At 47.4% G+C, this 21805-nt stretch overlaps 1 pseudogene; it reads left to right on the top strand.

Annotated features, from left to right (window-relative positions):
* Positions 1–20132: 20132 nt before the first annotated feature.
* Positions 20133–21511, top strand: LOC123594457 (annotated as a pseudogene).
* Positions 21512–21805: the final 294 nt, after the last annotated feature.

The raw sequence follows: 21805 nt of genomic DNA, 5'->3' as shown, positions 1-21805 counted from the left end.
GACAACAAGAATCCCATCCGGAAGGACAGAACAGAAGCCTCGTGGCTAGTCTGGGACCCCTACTGACCACCGGTGGGGAGGATGCGCTTCAAGTACCCCGAACACAGCCTGGGTCCTCCAAATGCTCCCAGTCCCGTCTCTGGGCACCTTGCCCTCTGTTCTTTGGACAGAGGCGCGCTGCAAAGTTGAAAAGTTAACGCTACTGTTCAGCCTGAACAAATGTGTGAGGCCAGGCCAGCAAAAGGTGTCCGAAGCTATCAGTAGTCATCTGGGGGACCCCCGTCGCCTGATCTCAGGAGCCGCACAAGAAAGCTTTGGCAGGAGATACAGTAAGACAGCGGAACACCAAATCCCACGGCCACCAAAGAGGAGTCGGAACCACTGAGGACCCACGGGACAGAGAGAAGCCCCGGGCTTAGGGATCCAGACATGAGACTGGGTGGGGCTCAGAGCCCTATGCCACGTGTCCTAATCGTGAACTGCGTCTGTGTACTGGATAAGCCAGCGCCATTGCCGCTGGGTGTCTTGTGAACAAGTTCGGCACCTGGTTGCCGCTCGGGCCCTGGACCGTCCCGTGGTCCAAGGTGGCCTGGACAAACCAGATCTACTGTATTCATTCTCATCTGTGTCTCAGACGAACACGTGTGGTTCCATCTGGCTCATGAGACCAAAGGAATCGGTGTCCTTATCTGTTCGTCTCCCAGACCCTCAGTTTCACCACTGGCCACGCCACCACTTAGCCACTGGCACAGGCCTGTTTGGGCTGTCCACATCCTGGGACTGGTTCTTGGAATGCCAGGGAGTGGAATGAACTTTGGCACAAAACTGACATACTCTCTAGGTCTTCTAATTGGAGTCTCGTCTCGTGTTTGCAGAGCCAAATGCTTGCCCGGCTTCTTACCTTCTCCCCTGTCCCGCCCTGCGGGCCTGTGGAACTAGCTGCCCCCATTGCCTTCTCCTTTTCAGTTTCCAGGAAGGGTTCCTGTCTGCCCGCCTGCTCTCAGTCTCACTGCTTACTCTCACCACCAGGCTTGTGTGGTCCCTGCTCTGGGCCCTCTGGGCTTTGCTCCCCTGCTTTATTTATACATATTGCCCTGGGTGTCTTTCCTCTAAGTTCGTCCACCTGCTTCAGAACATTGGTTCCAGTTTCCTCTCTCCCAACCCATTCAATGATCAGCGGTTGCCTAGACCCCTAGCTCTGATCCACGATACCTTCTTATTCCTAGTGGTAATGAAACCAAGCTGGAAGCTCAGCCCTCTTAAATGGAAAATAGATCTCTTAAAGGCTCTTCCAAGAAGCCTAAAATTATAAAGTGATGACGAACATCCCAAGAACACATTTTACCCCCAGTTACTTCTGGAGCTAAACACGGACGGAAAACATTCACTGGCAACAACAATAGTTTACCTAACAGACAAATTCAACCCATGCTTCCCATGCTTATGGGACTCCTGTGAAGCTAGGCACCCCACCCCACCCCCCAAATAGTTGAATTCATTTGAGATTTGGTGTTTCAAAATTAGAGTTGAAGTAGTCATTGTGGAAAAACCAGAGCTTTGTTGGGTTTCCTTATGCTTATTTTTAGTTTAATATTGTTTTTAGTTCATGAACATATGTCATCAGGCATCATAGTTGCCTCCACACCTAGGGTCTCCAAAGGTTTTTACGAGACCCCGGATGGCCCCTTTGTTACAGAGTTCTGTGGATTCCCCATAGCCCCTTTGGGACTTATGTAGGCAATAGGAACAAGGGAGAGAAGTGACTGAGTTCAGAAATGGGTGAGGTCCAGGTTGGGATATTTGCTTCAGGCCTCCTCTTGGGTGCAGAGGCTGAATAATTGAAATTCAAAGCTAAAGCAAGGCTAAGACTAACAGACACCCAGGTTCAGGTTTCAGCGAGTCACAGAAAGGCAACTTAAGTTCAAAGAACAGACATTTGGCTGTATTTTTTTTTTCTTTTTATAAAGAGCTCTTATGAAAAGAAAGTTAATTTCTGTGACTCATAAACAGAAGATCTCCAAAGCTCCATAAGGTTTCTATGCAATTATGTCAGAATGACTTGATGGGAAAATAAATAATTCCATGCTTCCTACAAGTGTATCCATGTACACAATGTGCACTTCATAAAAGCAGGGCTAAGGAAAGAAAGGGCTTGTCAAAGAAAGAAGGGGGCTTATCCTGGTGAATAACTAGCGCATCTTCATGTGCACCAAGGCACCCAAACTTGACTTTGTCTGTGATCGGCTGCTAGCCACACGGCGAGAGCATTTGTGGGAAGCAGCAGCTCGTTCTCCAAGCCACACGTAGGTACCAAGTTGGGCTGCTACGAAACTTACGGAGGTGAGCCACCTGGAGATTTCCAGGTCTGGAAAAACCAGTGACCCTCTGCCTCAGGAATAGCTGAGTACAGGGAGTGCCCTCTGAGACCTCATAGCGCAATGCTAGAAAACACAAAATCAGAAAAGAAGACTCGGGCAAATGTCCAAGAAAGACTCTAATATTTACACACTATGTTACTTGATTGCCACGTGTTGCCACAGCATCACAGGAAAACAATCCTTTCTGCAAACAGGAGAAATGTTACCTCCAAAGAAGATGTTAATGGTACATAAAGGTTCAAAGAACCCACTCATTGCAATATCCCCGGCGCCTATTCTTACAAATTGTTTCTGAAGGTGATGCCAATAGCCAGTGACCCTGACGAAGCTCTAGGTTGACTGCAGCCGCCCTCCACCCAGCTTTGGAGTCCAGCCTGCTCCTTGTCTCCTAGGGCTTTCCTTTAGGGCTTCCTCAAGGAAAAGTACATATGAAGGGGGCCCAGATTTGGGGAACTCTGAGAAGCCAAAGCAGCACAGGGAGAGTATGACCTGAGGAAGACACAGAGACCACGACAGGCCAAGGGGACAGCAAAGGAAGGAGAAAGCTCCACTTCACCCAGTAAGGACGGATCCTCTTATCTAGGTCCAGGTCTGGCCCTGAGAACAGAAGTGAAGGAGGAGAGACCCAAGCTCACCAGGGCCCCGCCTCCGCGTAGCTGTCTGGGCCCCTCCCCTTGGCCGATCAAAGGCCCACTCAGTCCTCTCCTCTAAGTTCCAAGCTCATATATCCAACTGGCTACTTAACTTTTCCACCTCGATGTCGGATGAGTTTCTCAAACTTAACATGCCAGACCCAAAGATCTTGATCTATGTCTATCTCCTTCTTCAAACGTGCCCATAGTCTGCTCACCTCTCTGAATGCAACTCTGTTCTGCATAGATCAAAGACCTGGGCATCATTCTTGACTCCTCATTTTCTTTCAAACCCCGTGTCCAATGCATCAGCAAATACTGTTGGCTCCATCTTCAAACCGTCTCCAGCGTCTGATCACTTGTGACCTCTGCCACCTCTACCACCCTGGCCTAAGCTACCCTCATCCCTGTCCTGGATTGTGGAAATAGCCCCCGCCATGCTTCTACCTTTATTCTCCCGAGATTGTATTTTTAAGTAACCTCTACACCCAACATGGGGCTCAAACCCATGACCCCAAGATCAAGAGTTGCACGCTCTACCAAATGAGCCAGTCAGGCACCTCTCCTATACCCCATTCTAAATATGGAGGCCGGACGAAACCACTTAAATTGTACTTAGACCACGTTACTCCTGTTCAGCACCCTGCCGTGGTTCCCCATTCCATTCAGAGTCAAAGCCAAAGTCCTAACCATGGTCCACGAGGCCCCGCACGATCTGGCCTCCCGTCGTGCCTTCTTACACTGCTCCCCCTCACGCACTCTGCTCCAGCCACAACTTCCCTATCGTTCCTTGAGAATGCCAAGCACACTCTTGTTTTCGAGCCTTTGCTAAGACGGTTTCCACTTTCTGGAATTCTCTCCCCCACCCGAATTCTGTATGGCTTGCTCCTCTCCTCCTTCAGTTCTCCACTGAAATGGTACCTTATTTAAATGACTCCCTGGCCCCCCTATGTAAATTTCCAACTCTTTTCCCAAGGCTCTCTTTCCCTTTCCCCTGCTCTGGTTTTCTCCATAGTGATTACCATTTATCATTTAGTTAGTTTAGCTTCTGTTCCTCTAGTGTATTTGGGTCTTGAGATGGGAAAAGTTAGACTTCCTTCTCTGCAGGAGGTAGGGGAGGGAAACCTACCCTTTTCTCCAGAAATATTCCTCAGTGTCAGAGGTCTACTGTGCCTCCTTGCAAAGCCAGATCGGGCAAGAAATTTGGGGTGGGGTGGGGGTTGGCCCCACTATTCAGGACAGATCACAACTGAGATGGACAACTTCTGGGCTCCCATTCGTGGGGTTCAGCAGTTTGGGTGGGCCAGTTCTGGACTCCAGTACTACTGGCCCATCCCCCATCTCCTTTGTTGCCTATTGTCATGTGTCTGTAAGTTCTACTGGAGAAGGGTCCTTCTCTGTTCTGTTCACTGCTATTTTCCCAGCACTCGTATCGGTGCTTAGAACATAGTAGGTGCTCAACCAATATTTGTGCGATGAATGAACCCCTGAAATGACCATCCATACCAGGGTGAACTTGCCCCGCCCGCATCTTAATCACAACGCTTTCTACATTTTTCTCTCTCGACCTGTTGGTTCTCCCTGGCTTGGCTTTCTCATTTCTTTTTTGTGTTCTGCCTCATGCTATACTTTTTCCATGTCTCCTCCCTATTCCCAGTCCCCAACCCAAGCCCTGCCTTGACAAGGGCCCTTGTATCTTGCTTGCATCAGTGCCTACTGTGTGCCAGGTGCCGTACTAAGTGCGTTACACGCATTTTATTTAATCCATAGGGCAACACATGGATGATATCCCCAGACAAAGGCAACTACCCTCCGCGTGCCCTCAGATCAGGCCTTCTCCCACAGACCAAGGAAGGGGATGCTTTTTCTGACCTTTGCACCGAATGTTGGGCTAGCTGACTGTCCTACCTTGGCCTTGCCTCCCACAGCCCCACTCAAGTGCCTTCACAAGAAACTTCCCAGAGTCTGACTCACCCCACTCATTGTAAGGCCCAAATTCTGACTTTCCAGGATGCCTCGCACTGAGCACACCTCAGACATGACCCACAGAAGGACCTCAGGCCCGGATTTCAGCCATCAGTTGTAGCTAACTCTCCCAGAACCTAAATTCTCATCTCGTCCCCTGACAATCCAGCCCGAGGGACCCACATCCCTGTGTAGCACATTCTCTGTATATTTTGTCTCTAACCAAAGATTCAAAAATCTTTGCCTGGGAATGAAGTGGAAAGCATTTTTGGAAATATTCAAAACATGCATCTCTGTTCCTCAATGAGAACCAAAGCCGAAGATGTGACGTTTATGGGACATGTCAGTGGAAAAGATTACTTTTCTTAAAATACATTTGTTAAATGATAGGTAAAACAGCAAACGGATGGGAACCTACAACTGGGAGACATCACAGGAAGGGGGAAATATGATTTTTATTATAAACATATGCATTTTATTATTTCTCCCAGTGAGGATCAGGATTGAGAATCTGCAGCTGTGAAAGGGCAGGGAGAGAGCCGTATTTTTAGACCTGTCACTTTAAAATATACCTTCTTCTGCTTTGCTGCAGCCTTTCTCTAAACAAGGCGCTCTTGGAGCCTGAGCACAGGCGAAGATGAATATACATGGGAAACAAATGCGTAGCCCCCCTCGCCCTCCCAAACAGGGGCCACACTAGGGCTTGGCTTGGCCCCACCTCAACCCAGGACCGGCTCCTTCCCTGGGCTCAGGCCTTTGGGCCGCTGTGCCTCCCATCTTGAACCGTGGAAAGCGCAAGTGACTCCCCTCTTTAGTCCTACTGGGTTCTTTCCCCAGAAGTCTCTTCTGATAAGTACAAGCAAGAGGCTACTGCTTAGTGGGGCCACCTATGTGCTACGCACACATTTCCTCTCATCCGTGCCAAGTCCCCACGAGGCGAGCACGGGGATTGGCCCAGTTTACAAGAGGAGACGACGTGAGGTTTCTTACTCCGGGTTACGTGGCTTGTGAGTGGTCAAGGGGGGATTTGAACCCGGGTGCGTCTGGCTCCAAAGCCCTAGCCTGTGCCATAGGCTGTGCTGTGGCTCCATGTGGCCAGCCCCCAGCCTAGGCTAGGGGCTAGCCGCCTCGGGTCCACACTGCTGTGATTCCCCCCGCCTGACCGCTCCAACTCCCGCACAGGGAGCCACGGTCAATGCCACAAACGCTTCTTTCTCCACCCCCCTGCCTCTCTAAGGCCCTGTGAATTGCCTGTGAATCGTATTCCAAATCCCTCATTGTGGCACTGAACACCCGCCCCAGCCCACCTTCATCTCCAACTTTTCTCCCACCATGACCCGCCCTCACCCCATCCTCACTGCCCTCCCCCCCCACCCCCCACCCCCACTGGCCACTCTCATCCCTGCCTCAGCATCTTTGCTTGTGCTGTAACCCTCTGCCTGAAATGCCTTTCACCTGTTTGACTCTTTCCCAAACCTCCGCCCATGACTCCACAAGGAAGCGAGCCCTCTCCCACCGTCAGAGCCACTGCTTGGGTCTCGTGCTCTGTCACAACATCTTGAAATCATCTTCCGTGTCCCTCTTCTGCCCGCAACGACCTGATGTGCTCCTTCTCCCCTGGTACCTGGCACGTTATTGGCCACAGAAGAGGTGCCCGGTAGTTTCTGGCCTGTTTTGACTTGATTCTATAAAGAACCCTGCTAGTGGGGTTTCCCCAAAGCAGAGGGCTTATGGGAAGGGATGTGACTCGCGTGGAGGCAAGCAATTTGTTGACAGGAGTGCTAGGACCTCAGCGACAGTCAGAGCTGGCTGTTCGGGGAGCTGAAAGCCCTGGCTCAGGTCTTTCAACTAAGTGATTTGGTCTGTTTGTGTCAAGTTAAGCAGTCCCTTCTTCCGTGTGGCATCCAGAACCAAAGGCCTGGCACAAGTGGGAGTGACAGGCACTCGATTACTGACATGTCATTGCCTACATGGGACTGCTGTGCCGACAAGAAGATGAGTTCTCCAGCCGCTTTGCAAATGACTGAATTATGGGTTTACTCAAGCCTTCCTGCTGCCAGGCTCAACATTTTCGTTTACTCCTCTTGTTACCCTTGGCATGGTTTCCACACTGGGGAAGGCAGAGTTCTCCCAGGCTCGCGTCTCCCCAGGGACTCCAAAAAACTACCTTGCTGTAAACTTCGGATCTTCCTTGGCTTCTAGGAATCTCTACCGCCACCCCTGCCCACCTGCCCAGGCTGCTGTCGGGGTCTCAGGCCTGCCAAGAGCATTGGAGTCCGCGTCCACATCTTGGTCCTTGTTTTCAAACCATTTCCGAGTGAAATATCGTCACTGGGGGAAACAAGTCTGTCAGGAAGTCATTTCAGGCAAAAATCAAATCCACAGCACTCCACACAAATAACAAACAGCCTGCAAAGCCCTTCAGTGGGACTCCAAGAGCTGCCATTTGGAAGGGAGGTCAGGAAGTAGAGCATAAACATCTGGTGTTCTAAAAGGCTGGCCTGGGGGCTGTGTGCAGATGTGAGAAGCCATGGGCTCCGTGGCCTGGCCTCTGAGTACCTTCTATTTTTTTTTTTTTTTTTTTTCACGATTGAGTTTTGGCCACCAGGGCACTGAGTCACCCAGACCTCAATTAACACTGGAAATGCTACTCAAACAGATTGACTATTTATCAGGGTGATGAGCCATTTTCACTGACTACTTCGAGTATTTATTTTTTAATTAGCCAAAGTGCTAATTTGCTTAGCATTTCTTGGCATAATTGGTGCTGAGAGGTCTTTGAATCTTCAGATGGTCCCTTTTGTCACTCACTTTCCAATTCACGCTGGCTCCTTGGGCATTTTGCAGAAATGGATTAACTCAGGATAGTCCGACACCTTTGTTTCCTGAAACCAGTGTGAAAACAAGCACTTTGACTCCTGGAGTGTCTCAAAAAGATGATGTTAACAATAGTAGACTCTTCTCAAGACACCTTTTGCTGAAAGAGCACAGCGTGTTTCACGAATGTTAACTACTTAAATCTCCCCACACACCTGCATCCTGAATAAGAGCCATCCAGATAGCTCTCCCTGGATGAAATGTAGTCCCATCTAGAGTAAAATTCCCATGCGGAAGCTATAATTGCCAGAGTTGCAAGTTGACGGACAGTTTTTGGTTAACATCCAGAAATTTGCTAACACTGAAATGAGATCTTCATTGGAGATCCCACTGGATCAAGATCTCCCCTTTCCCCCCATCTAATTGGAAAGATGATGCGTCTAGGCCTGTGTTCTTCAAGTGCAACCTATGGTCTATAAGGTGCCTTCACTTTTCCAGTGGCTGACTTAAAATGCAAGAACACGATGTGCTGACGGCTGGGTGAAGGTTCTAGCCAGGGCAAAAAGCAAATGGAAGGTAGAGGCAAAGGCTGAATGAATTCATCCTGGCGTGACTGCTAAAAATTCCCTAGATGTTAACTGAAAGAATTAGGACTTCGGCGACACCACTGCTGCCACCAGCCTGGACAAAAAGGGATGTGGCTGGATCCCAAGACCTAAAGCAAAGTAAGGGAATCTAGCCACCTGGCATAAGAAGGAAGCTGTGGGACGCTTGTCTGCCTCAGTCAGTAGAACATGCAACTCTTGATCTCGGGGTCGTGAGTCCGAGCCCCACATTGGGGGTAGAGTTTACTTGATTAAAAACAAAAGAAAAAAAGATGTGACCACAGCGGGGACAGATAATAAACCTAGCTGACGGTGGCCACAGCTGACATGGCCTCACTTCCTCTTTTTATCATTCAGTTAATGACACATTAAGAATTCTTCCAGGGGCGTCCGGCTGGCTCAGTCGGTGGAACATGCAACTCTTGACTGGGGGTAGAGATGACTTAAAAAAATCAAATCTTCAAAAAAGAAAAGTTCTCCCAGCCCGCCTTACTCCCCACCTAAAGGTACTTGCCATGACACGTCTTCTACGGAATAGTTAATCTCAAGAAGTTCAACATGAAGTGGAGTCCTAGGATGTTGGCTCCCGGGGAGTGATTTACTTATTTGTTTTTTACCATGGCTCTCCCTCCACTGGGGAATCTTGACTTACTTGGCGGCCGACCTTAGTAGAAACTTCAATGCTACTCTGCAATCTTATTTTTGCCCTTAGTCATCGGCCCCTCCCATTCACCACAATGATGGATCCAAGACTTACCACTCTTCAGATCTCCAGCCCTGACTCTGCTTCCCTGACTCTTAACAGGATGCCTTGCAGATGTCCTTACAGGGATACATGTCATCAAATATGAACTTTCTACTTCCTTCCTCTGTCTTCAGATTTATGTGTACGTGTTTCCAAACCTATCCTTTCTTCATCTCTCTCCAGTGTCAGCAAGGGGTGTCCCACCTCATCTCCAGTGTCTTGATGTCAATCCCTGCCCACTCCGGAGTCCTTGATAATGGCTCATCATGTCTACTTTCTGTGTCTTCAAACTTTCCCTCTCTGCTTACTTCCCCCCCCAACCCAAAATTATGCTTAAGTCTCAATTTGAGGGAGTCATCTTCTTTCCCTTGCCTATTATCTTTTTTAAAAAAATTTATTTTCTTTTGGAGAGAGAGAGAGAGAGAGAAAGAGAACCCCAAGGAGGCGCGGAGCCCGATGTGGGGCTCGATCCTTCAACCCTGGGATCACAACCTGATGTGAAATCAAGAATAAGATGCTCAACTGACTGAGCCACCCAGGCGCCCCCTACTTGCCTTTTAAATGTGGGATTCCACAGGGTTCTGTCCTAAGCGTGCTCACAATCTCCTTATCGATGCCATGCGCTCCCATTGTTCAAATACCTCCAAAATGCCAAATATCCCTCCAATAATATCCACAGCGCTTTCCCCTCATTTTCTTATGAGCTCTAGGCCCGTATTTCCAAATGCCTACTGATGATAGATAGCTCCACCTACATATCCCATAGGCCTTTCAAACTTAGCGCGTGCAAATCGAGGACATGTTTCCTACCTCCAGTTCTCAACTGAGAGCAGCAACCAGACACCTGGATCCAAAACCTGGAAGTCACCGTTGATAACTCCCTGATTTTGCACATTACATTGGATGTTTACCTGTCCATCCTACTGCCTTAAGATCACTGCGTGGTCATTCGATTCTCTCTCTCCATATTCTAGTAATCATTTAGGCAGGTCATGTCGATTCTACCTGCTTAACAATTCCAGTGGCTTTGGTCTTTATTCACCTCCCAATGGCACAATTTTATTTTTTTAAGTAGGCTCTGCACCCAACGTGGGACTCAAGCTCACAACCTCGAGACCCACAGTCACATGCTCTACCCACTGAGCCAGCCAGGTGCCCCTGCACTACTTAATAGCCACCTAACTGGTCTTCTGGCTTCCTCTAGGCCCCTCCAATCGGTGCCCCATACTGTAGAGAGAGCACACTAGTACATCTGCTGAACTAACCTGGCACACTGTCTTCCCTGTCCTGTAATTCAATACTCAGAATAGCACATATTGTATGTCGTAATTACCTGTTTTTCTGTCAGTGAGTCTCCCAGTGGATTCAGAGCTGCTTGAGAGTGGGCCCACTCTTTGATTTGACCCACGCATGTGATTCTGTTTAGTTGCATCTAGTAAAAGACACTGTCTCCATACCTACCAGAATGGCTGATCTTTTAAAAAAGGCAGGCAATACCAAGTGTTGGAACAACTGGAACTCTCTTACGTTGCTAGGCAGAGTGTAAATTGGGACCGACACATTGGAAAGCTCTGTGGCCCTGTCACAGATAGGTAGATGGATGGAGATAGATCTATATCCTGTGAACAAGCAAAACTCACTTTTAGGTCTATTCCCAACATGAACGTATATATGGGTGTACCAAGAAAACATACAGAGCATTCATACAGCCCTGTTTATAGTAGTTCCCAGATGGAAACAACACAAATGTCTGTTAACAGTAAATTGCATACTATACGGCATTGAGAGGGAAAGAACTATTTCTATTAAGAAAGCGTAGCTAAATCTCACAAGTATGATGCTGAGCGAAAGAAGCCAGACAAAAGAACGCATACGACAGAATCCCGTGCGTACAAAGTCAACAGACAGGCAAGATCCATCTACGGCATTACTTGTCAGGTTAGTGACTCTCCTTGGAGGGGAATAAAGATGGGGAGGGGACATTGGGGGCTTCTGCGGTGCTGTAACGCTCTGTTTCTTGGTCTGGGTAATAGCTACATGGTTGTGTTCAGACTGAAACTTCATCAAGCTGACACCGTTACTGCGCTTTTTATGCGTATACTACACCTCCTTGAAAAGTTTGCTTAAAAATGCATACCTTTTTTAACGTTTACTCATTTTGAGAGAGAGCGAGCGAGCAGGGTAGGGGCAGACAGAAAGAGAGAGAGAGAATCCCAAGCAGGCTCCGTGCTCAGCACACAGCCCAATGCGGGGCTTGATCCCATGAATCACGAGAGCCAAATCTGAGCCCAAATCAACAGTGGACACTTAGCCGACTGAGCCACCAAGGCACCCCCCCAAAAAATGCATATCTTGAACAACATTAACCATCTTTTCAACTTTTAAGAGTTCTTCTGGCTTTGAAAGTTTTAAGGCGTTCCACGTTCAAGTTGTCTCTTGAAAGCCTCTCCTCCATTTCAAGTACTGCTTTCATTTCCTGCGTGGCCTATTGCTGTTCTCCAGACGGGTCTCCCTGCCCTTCGCCTGTCTCTTTCTCTCCGACCTCAGTTCGTTCTCTCTACTAACGCCCACATCTGCTCACACCCGACTCCTCCACTCAAAATCCTTTAGTGGATCCTCTTCGTGGAACAAAAGCCACCAAAACACAGCCACTGATGGAAGACGGAGGTCTGAGTGAGGACACTGCAACTGGGTGACCTAGGGGTGGTGCCCCGAACAAAAATATGAAAGGCACGAAGACGATTCGATCCTGGAGGGGGGGTGATGAGCTCAGATTAGAACGTACTGAGTTTGAAGTTAGTGGCTAACAACTGAAGATCTAAAGATCTAATCAAAGATTCAACATACTGGAAAAAGCTGGATAAGTAGGGAAGGGTAGCGAATAAAGGGGTGCCTGGGTGGCTCAGTAGGTTGAGCATCCAGCTCCTGATCTCAGCTGAGGTCTTGATCTCAGGGTCGTGAGTTCAAGCCTCGTGTTGGTCTCTGTGTTGGGCTCCACGTTGGGCATGAAGCCTACTTTAAAAGAGAGAGAGAGAAAAAAAGAGTAGTGAATAAATATCTCAGGTCAAACCTATACAAAAGGAGACCGACTGTAAAGAAGAAGGGGCAACTTCTCATCAGGTAATTTGACTCTGAAGGAAGTTATCCCCTGCTATAGTTGAAGACACCTGAAAACTCAAATCAGCGCGTCAGATAATAGCTACTCTCCCCTAATTCGGTGCCTACTCCTCACCTCTTCCACGTACAGTCAGCACAGGTCAGGAGGTGCAGTTGGAAGGGCCACCCAGAAGCTGCAGTGACTGCCACTGTCCTGTAGAGCTATCTGGGTGGCCTGCCTAAGCCCCCCACAGACTCCAGGGCTGGGACTTCCTCTCATCAGAGTCGCTAATAGCCAGGAGTTCGCAGAAGAAACCACAGCCCCTTCTCAAATCCTCAGCTCCTCCCCAGGTATTTGGGGCTGAAAAAAAGACACTGTTCCCTCTATTATAGCAGCAAGGGCAGGTGCTGAGGCCCTTCTGTGGCCCTTACCCTCAAAGGTACCACCTCTCAGCACCACCCCTTTTAGATCAAAACTCTCATGTTTCAGTCTGTCTTTCGTAAGTTCACCAACCCTTTATTCTTAAGCCCAGAATAACTCTTTTTTGGTGTTTATTATATATGGCCAAATGGGGTTGGGGGAAAAGCAGCGCATCATACATCTATAGTACGTTCTTGTTTTAGTTATAAGAAATGCATTTACTTCTTGGGGTGCCTGGCTGGCTCAGTCAGTGGAGTGTGTGACTCTTAATCTCAGAGTCATGAGTTCAAGCCCCACACTGGCTATAGAGATTACTTTAAAAGAAATAAAAATTTTAAAAAAGGGAATATATATATATATATATGCTTATATAAACACATTTGGATATATATACATGAAAAAATATATACGAAAAAATAGAAGGAAATATACCAACATGGTAATAGTGTCTTTTATTTATTTATTTTAAGTTTATTTATGTTGACAGAGAAAGAGAGACAGAGACAGAGCACAAGGGAGGGACAGAGACACAGGGAGAGAGAGAATCCCAAGCAGGTTCTGCACTGTCAGCTCAGAGCCTGACCTGGGGCTTGAACTCACGAACTGTGAGATCATGACCTGAGCCAAAGTTGAGCCAGATGTTTAACTGACTGAGCCGCCCGGGTGCCCCAGTAGTGTCTTTTAAAAATAAAATTATGGGTAGTTTTATTTTTTTCTTTGTGTTTCTCTATGTCATATTTTTTTTGTCATATCATATTTTAAGTTTATTAATTTTGAGAGAAAAAGAGCACAGGCCAGGGAGGGGCAGAGAGAGAGAGGGAGAGAGAGAATCCCAAGCAGCCTCAGCACTGTCAGCACAGAGCCCAATGTGGGGCTTGAACTCACGAACCATGAGATCATGACTTGAGCCGAAATCAAGAGTCAGGTGCTTAAACAAGTGATCCACCCAGGCGCCCCTGTCATATCATTTTTTAATGCACATATATTATTTTTTAACAAGGGGTAAATACTCCAATGTCTTTACTGATTCAAAAATTAAAAAGCATTTCCACTTCCAGTATTGTGGAATAAGCCAGTAACTGCACAACCTCCCTAAAGATAGCAACTACAAACTATGGGGAAAAAAAAAAAAAAAAAACAGAAAAAAGAAAAGAAAACAAAAAAAGAAAGAAAGAAACCTGGAGATTCCGGAGAGTAAAAAACAACACAAAGCAAAAAAAAACAAAAACAGGCAGATTTTGGATGGGAGCTGAAATGGGGAAGAAAGGACTGGCATGGGGGGAGTTTCCAATTTTACAGCTATAGCCTGAGCCCAGATGACTGTTGTAGCATGGCACAAGACAGCTAAAACTCCAACAGGAAACCTTCCACCTTTCTGGCCTCAAGAACCACATGTCAGAACCCAGGGTAACAACAGCCACTTGAAAACGCCAGGGGAATCCTGGAAAGGAGAGAGGCAGGACAGGAAAGCCCCATATTCTGTGCATAAACGGAGCCAAGGTCTCTGGGGGACCCCAGGACCCTTGAATCATGCATGCCTGGGGCAGACTCAAATCACATGCCAGCTAGGGCCAAAAGATTTGAACCAATCATTGAGCTGATGTCTTCTGTAGGTGAGCTAGAGTTTGCAGTCTGAGCCTAACAAAGTTAATTGCTTGCCAAAACAAAAAACATCGACACTTTTTGGAGGAATATACTAGAATCCAGAGTCTCTACAACCTCACAATTACAATGCCTAGTATACCATCAGAATTATCAAATATAGGAAAACAAAACAAAAACAAAAATAGGAAAACGTGACCCACCCATTCTCAAGACAAAAGACAATCAGTAGTTGAGGTCAACACTGAGATGACTCAGAAGTTGGAATTGTCAGGCAAGGACCTTGAAGGAGGTGTTATAACTATGGTCAATGAGTTGAAGAAAACTATGCTTGTAATGAATGTGAAAAAGAAGGAAGTCTCAACAAAGGAAATTGAAACCATACAAAAATGAACAAAGTTCTAAAACCAAAAAATGTAATGTTTGGGGAAAAAATCGGAATGGACTCAAGAGCAGAATGGAAAAGACAGAGAAAAAGTCAGTGAACGTGAAGAGAGATCAGTAGAAATTCTCCAAATTAAAAAAGAGGAAGGTGGGGCGCCTGGGTGGCTCAGTCGGTTAAGCGGCCGACTTCGGCCCAGGTCATGATCTCGCGGTCCGTGAGTTTGAGCCCCGCGTCGGGCTCTGTGCTGACAGCTCAGAGCCTGGAGCCTGTTTCAGATTCTGTGTCTCCCTCTCTCTGGCCCTCCCCCGTTCATGCTTTGTCTCTCTCTGTCTCAAAAATAAATAAACGCTAAAAAAAAAAAAAAAAAATTAAAAAAAAAAATTTAAAAAAATTTAAAAAAAAAATTAAAAAAAAAATTAAAAAAAAAAATTAAAAAAAAAATAAAAAAAAAATAAAAAAAAAAGAGGAAGGGGTGCCTGGCTAGCTCAGTAGGAAGAGTGCACAAGCCCTGATCTTGGGGTCATGAGTTCAAGCCCCACATGGGGGGTAGAGATTACTGAAATAAATTTTTTTTTTTAAAAAAACTTAAAAAAATAAGAGAAAGTACAAAGATCAGAAAACAAAATGACCATGGGGCACCTGGCTGGCTCAGTCGGGAGACTCTTGATCCTGGGGTTGTGAGTTTGAGCCCCACTTTGGGGGCTTTAAGAGATTACTTAAAAGTAAAACCTTTAAAAAGAAAAAAAAAAAAAAAGAAAGGAAAATGACCAGAGCTGCAGAGATCTGTGAGATAATATCAAAAGATCTAACATAGAGGTAATCATCCCAGAAAGAGAGAAGAGGGGGGAAAGAATTAATAACGGCAAAAACACCCCAAAATTTGGTGAACACCAAACAAGATAAATATGAAGAAAACCGCGCCTGGTACATCATAATCACGTGGATGAAAACCAAGGATAAAAAGGAAATCTTGCATGTAGCCAGAGATAAACAAAATGTCACATATAAGGGAATGATCATTCAAATGGCCATGGTCTTCCTACCAGAACCATGAAGGACGAAGACAGTTGGAACATCTCTAAAGTGCTGAAAGAAAAACTGTCAACACAGAATTCTATAAACAGTAAAGGATTCTTCAAGAGTGAAGATGATGGGCGCCTGGCCAGCTCAGTCGGTAGAGCATATGACTCTTGATCTCGGAGTTGCATGTTTGAGCCCCATGATGGGTGTACTTAAAATTTTTTTAATTTTTAAATTAAAAAAAATTTTAATGCTTATTTATTTTTAGAGAGAGAGACAGAGAGACAGAGAGACAGAGCACAAGCAGGGGAGGGGCAGAGAGAGGGAGACACAAAACCCGAAGCAGGCTCCAGACTCAGCTGTCAGCACAGAGCCCGAGGCAGGGCTCGAACCCACGAACCGTGAGATCATGACCTGAGCTGAAGTTGGATGCTTAATAAACTGAGCCACCCAGGTGCCCCAAAATATTTTTTTTTAAAGTGAAGATAAATTAAAGAGATTTTGGATAAAAGAACTCTAAGATAGCTGGTTGTTAGTAGACCTGCATTATAGGAAATAAGAAGTTCTTTAGACAGATGGGAGATAAGATCAGAAATTTAGGAAAGAATGAAGAACATAAACAGTAACACCCAAATATGAGCTCAGTGATCAGAAAAGTGTTTATTTGGTCAAATGTCTAGATATAAAACCCTGAAAGGGGCTTAAGGGCTTATAAAAGATATCAAAAGAATTTACAGGAATTTACAGAAAAGACAGGACTCCCACAATATCAGTAAAGCCACAACCAATTTCCTACAATTAAAGATATGGTTAGTCTCCCTCTTCTTCAATGGAAGTATGTGGAAGCTTTAACCCGTGTGGCTGCAGGAGGTGTGTCAGAGCTGGTCCAAAATGGATCATGTCGTGTATGTCTCAAGGAGGTCTTTGCTTCATGATGACTGGTCTGTACTGGGATGTGACTTCTTGCTTCAGGGCTATTTTTTAACTAAATATTTTCCTTTTCTACTTGTCCGCAGTGGATACACATGCACTGCTGGGTACCTGTAAACTTCCGGATATATCTACAAGTGTGATTTACATATAGAGCTCCAATTAAGCATGTTTGTTAAATTTTATTGACTTCAAAATAAAAATTATCATGAAATAGTATTTGAAAACAATTATAAAAAGAGTTTTCTTTTTTTAATGTTTTTGAGAGACAGAGAGAGCAGGGGACGGGCCGGGGGGGAGACAGAGATTCCTAAGCAGGCTCTGCCCTGTTAGTGCAGAGCCCAACACGGGGCTCAAACTCATGAACCATGAGATCATGACCTGAGCTGAAATCAAGGGTCTGACGCGTAACCAACCGAGCACCCCTTGAACGAAAATTTCAAAGGTTCTCTGGGAATCTTTCTCCTTCTCACTTCACAGAGGGATGGGCCAGGCAACCCAGCATGACACTCCATTTAAAATACCTACCCCAAACGGTGGCTGACTTGCCTCCTTCGCTAGGATTATTGATAGTCTGGAGTCTTCAGTTTGGGCGTTTTGTTTTGTTTTCTACCTGGAGCTAGGAAGTGGCCATGCCGGCAGAACCCCTCAGATTTCCATGGGGCAACACTAGTTTCGTGGGTGGATTGGTGGCCCCACAAAAATGTATGCCCATGTCCTAACCTCCAGAAACTGTGATTATGACCTGATCGGGGGAAAAGGGTCTTTGCAGATGTAATTAAGCTAAGAATCTTGGAATGAGATCATCCTAGATTTAGGATGGGCCCTAAATCCAGTAACAGGTGGCCTTACAAGGGAAAGGCAGAGGAAGACTTGGGACAGGACACATAAGAAGAAAGCCGTGTGAAGATAGACTCAGAGACTGGAGTACTGCAGCCCCAAGATGAGGAATCCCGAAAGCCGCCAGGAGCCGGAAGTGGCATGGAAGATACGATGATGATTAATTGTAAGTGTCGACTTGGCTGGACCACAGGATACCCAGATATTTGGCCAAACGTTATTCTTCTGGGTGTTTCTGTGAGGGTGTTTTAGATGACATTAACATTAAATCAGAGGGCTTTGGGTAAAGCAGATTGCCCTCCATAATGTAGGCAGGCTTCATCCCACGAGTTGAAAGCCAGAACAGAGCAAAAAAGATGACCCCACCCCCGCCCCCAGCAAAAGAGAAGTCTTCGGCAGATGGACTTCCAACTTGATCTGAGACGTTGGCTCTTCCTGGTCCTATAGCAGCCTGCCTTCAGCCTCAAACTGGAACGTTGGTTCTCCTGGGTCTCCAGCCTGCCAGTCCACCCTGCAGATTTCAGACTTGCCAGCCTTCACGTTCCTTATGATAAATCTGTCTCTGTCTCTGTCTCTCTCTTCTATTGGTTCTGTTTCTCTGGAGAAGCCTGACTAACACCCAAGGATACTCCTCTAGAGGCTTCAGAGAAAGATAGCTCTGCTGACACCTTGATTTCAGACTCCTGGCTTCCAGAACTGAGAGAACGCATTAAAACACTTTTGAGCCTTCCACTTCGTAGTCGTTTCTCACGGTAGCCCTAAGAAACCACGACAGTCACCATGGCCTCTGACTTTTCCAGGATCTGGGCCAGGTGGCCTTTGGAACATTTTCAGAAACACGGACTTCCATGGGTGTTTCGAAGCCCAATAGAGGAGTCAGGGACATGTGCAGGATTAAGAAGTCGCAATGTCATGGAAACACCCACACGCCCCCGGATTCAAATTACGATTCTAGCACTTACCACCTCGGGGGTACTTAAGAGCCTCACTTAACCTCTGCGAAGCTATTTCCTCATCTAAGCAACGAGGGGTCCTATGACGAACAGAGAGAACGTAGGTAACATGCCTGGCCCGTAGTAGCCATGATAAAATTGTGCCTCGTCTCCTCCCTAACCCCCTCCTTCTCTCATATGCGAGCTCCCTAGGCAACGTTTCTTCCCATCCCATCTGGCCTGACAGCCCTTGACTCCAGTCAGGATGCCGTAATCCATTTCTCCCAGCCTCTGTAGTCAGCACCCTGTTCCTGCCTTGGGGCTTTGCACCCCTTTACCCTGCCTACCAAGATCCTAGACCTCCTGAGAGGCACAGCTCACGGTCCCCCCATCCCAGGAGGTCTTGCAGTGGCCAGGCCAGGACCTCCCTCCCGCCTCTGCACTCCTGCAACCCATTGTCTAAACAGTTTCTCTGGCTCTTGGTGAATACTACCTCACTTCTCTTCTCCTCCTGTCTGTGCAGCCAGTTCCCAGCATGCAATCAGGCAGTTTGGGAACTGGAAACCATTTCCCATAGAAACAATGTTATGGATGACTGTCAGACTAGCAAAAAGAGTACTCAATATTCTATTGGGCTTTGAGCTTCTGGAAAGCAGGCCTCACGTACATTCCAAGTATTATAATTATGATCTATTATGCATAAGGAGAAGCAGTATAGACGGTGTCCCTCTGTTCTGGCTGTATCATCTTGTGTAGCTGCCTCCTGGGCTAATAGCCATCCAGCCTCGGCTTCCCTTTTGGTCCCAGCAAGGCGGCCTGCCTGTGGCCCTGGGCCACGGGGCCTCTGGCAGTCTGACTCACTGTGCTAGCAGGGGCTTCAGAGAGTCACCGGGGCCAGTCCCCCGCCGTCAGGCAGGTCCGGGACCAGACCACCCAGACAGGTGGCTGAAGATGTCAAGAGAAAGGCCGCCAGCCCAGCTGGCCACCTGGCACACAGCTGAGCCCGCCTGGCGGGCAGGAAGGGCTTCCCCAGGTCTGACGGGGAGGAGTGGGCCTCCTTGCCCTGGTTGGTGGCCCGGCGGTAGCGGCAGCAGGCTGCGGACGGACCGGAGAGAGCAGGCCCGGCCCACGAGAAGGCCAACGCGAGCGCGGGCATCTTTCCTGGCCCAGGGCCGCCTTGTCAGCCCCAGCTTGAAGCTGGACAGCCACTTGCCCTTTTACTGGGAAGGGGCTCGGACAAGGGAAATCGTCCCTCTGCAGTCCGGGGCCCGGGGGGCTCTTCCTCTGGCCCCCGGGGAGATAAAGACCAGCTCAGCACTCTGCCTGGGGCTCACAGATGGCATTGAGGTCTGGGTCTGGGGTAGTTCATTTAACTCCTTAGTGTCTGCTACCCAACCCTCCACTAGCCTATCAGCATCACCTGGGAGCTTATTAGAAATGCAGACTCCCAGGGGCACCTGACTGGTTCAGTTGGTGGAGCAAGTGACTCTTGATCTCGGGGTCTAGACTTCAAGCCCCAAATTGGGCATAGAGCTTACTTTTAAAAATAAATAAGTTAAAACGAAAATGAAAAAGTCTTGCTAAAAAGAAATACAAAATCCCAGTCCCCGCTCCCACCCCCACACCTACTCTTCCAGAATCTGCATTTTAATAAGATCCCCAGGTGACCGGGTATGTGCATTAAAGCTGGAGAGGCCCCGCCTTAATTGTTAAAGGCAGGCCAGAATAAAACCTAGATTTGCAATCTGATGACCTGGGACAGCAATGGCGGTTCCTGCCAGGGTCAAAACAAAAACCCAGCAGAGGCAAGGCTGGGGTGAAGAGAAGGCAAGATCATCGCCGCCCAGCCCAGTCCAGCCTCCCCAAAACACTCAAGAGTGTCCCTAACCAGGGGACTGCTAGTATTGGTATTTGTATTTATCTTCTCAACTAGACTATGAGGTTTGAAAGGCCAGGGATCATATTGCATGAGTGTATACTATGGGAGAAAAATAGTCTATAATTAACGAGCACAAGCTTTGAAATAGGTGGACCTGCCTTCCAGGCCCGGAATTTCCACCAGCTTCCTGCACGGCCTTAGCCATTGGCACACGGTATTCGGTAGCCTCGGAATCCTCATCTGTATCACTAATAGTTGCGAAAATCTGCCTCCCAGATGGGGGGAAGACGAAATGAGTAAATATCAGAAATGTACCTAGTAGGGGTACCTGGCTGGCTCAGTCACACGGCTCAGTAGAGCATGTGACTCGTTATCGGGTCGTAAATTCGAGCAGAGACTGCTTTAAAAATGTACCTGGTGAATAACAGGTACTCAGTGAAGCAGTTCTCCCTTCCCCTATGATTCTCCCTGTCTCCAGTGCCTAGCTCCAGGCTGGCACGTTTTAAATGCTAAATAAAAATCTGCTAGGTGATGGATCCCTTAGATGGTCCTTAATAAACTGCATTTTTCAAACGTGCTGAAAATCTGAAGAAACACGACTTGCTGCTTTCTTAACTGTCTTTCCAAATATCAAAGCAAAATCATCCTTGTTACGGGAATGTTTGGAGAACCCAGTACTGCACGATAAAAATCTAGCCGCAGCTCGGAGGCAGGGGTGCATTCAAGATTCAGCCCCACTGCTTCGCCTTGGCAGAGGAAGGTGTCGCTGCTGGAGGTGTATTGGACAGTAATACTGCTTTACAAGAGGCGCTGAGGACCGCTCACCCACCGTGGCCAAGCACCGGGAACCCGCGGAGCCGCCAGAGCCTTCGACAATCGCCAACCCACCTTTGTACGCTTGCGTCCAACTGTGACGAGCCTGTGTATGTCAAGTGGGTGGAGGCCCTTTGTGCCCAACACCAAATCCACCTAATGGAGCTTGATGACAACAAGAAACTAGGGTAGGGAGGAGGTAGACCCACACAGAAGGAGAACCCCGCAAAATGGTCGGCTGCAGCTGCGTAGTAGTTAAGGACTGTGGCAGAGTCTCAGACCAAGGATGTCATCGAGGAGTGCTGCAAATGCAAGAAAAAACAAATTAAAGACTTGGCTCTTGTTCTTCAAAAAAAAAAAAAAAAAAATCTAAAATTTGCTATAAGACCACCATCTGGCAACATACTATGTTGATGCGAATGTTTTGGAATATTTCCTTCCATTGCTTCTCTCTCTTTCTCTCTCTCTCTATTTATGTTATATAAACTCTCTCTCCATATATATTTATTTATATTATATAAATCTAAGAGAAGGAGAGAGATGGGGCACCCGGCTGGCTCGGTCAGTGGAGCATGCGACTCTTGATCTCAGGGTTGTGGGTTTGTGCCCCATGTTGGGTAGAGAAGACTTAAAAAAATCAAATCTCCGGGGCGCCTGGGTGGCTCAGTCGGTTAAGCCTCCAACTCCGGCTCAGGTCATGATCTCAAGATTCACAGGGCTCGGATTCACAGGTTCGAGCCCCGTG

This window comes from Leopardus geoffroyi, chromosome X (genome assembly GCF_018350155.1).
Source record: "Leopardus geoffroyi isolate Oge1 chromosome X, O.geoffroyi_Oge1_pat1.0, whole genome shotgun sequence".
In the NCBI taxonomy this organism is placed as follows: Eukaryota; Metazoa; Chordata; class Mammalia; order Carnivora; family Felidae; genus Leopardus; species Leopardus geoffroyi.
Note: the sequence above shows the minus strand (reverse complement) of the source record. Positions and strands in the feature narration are given on the sequence as shown.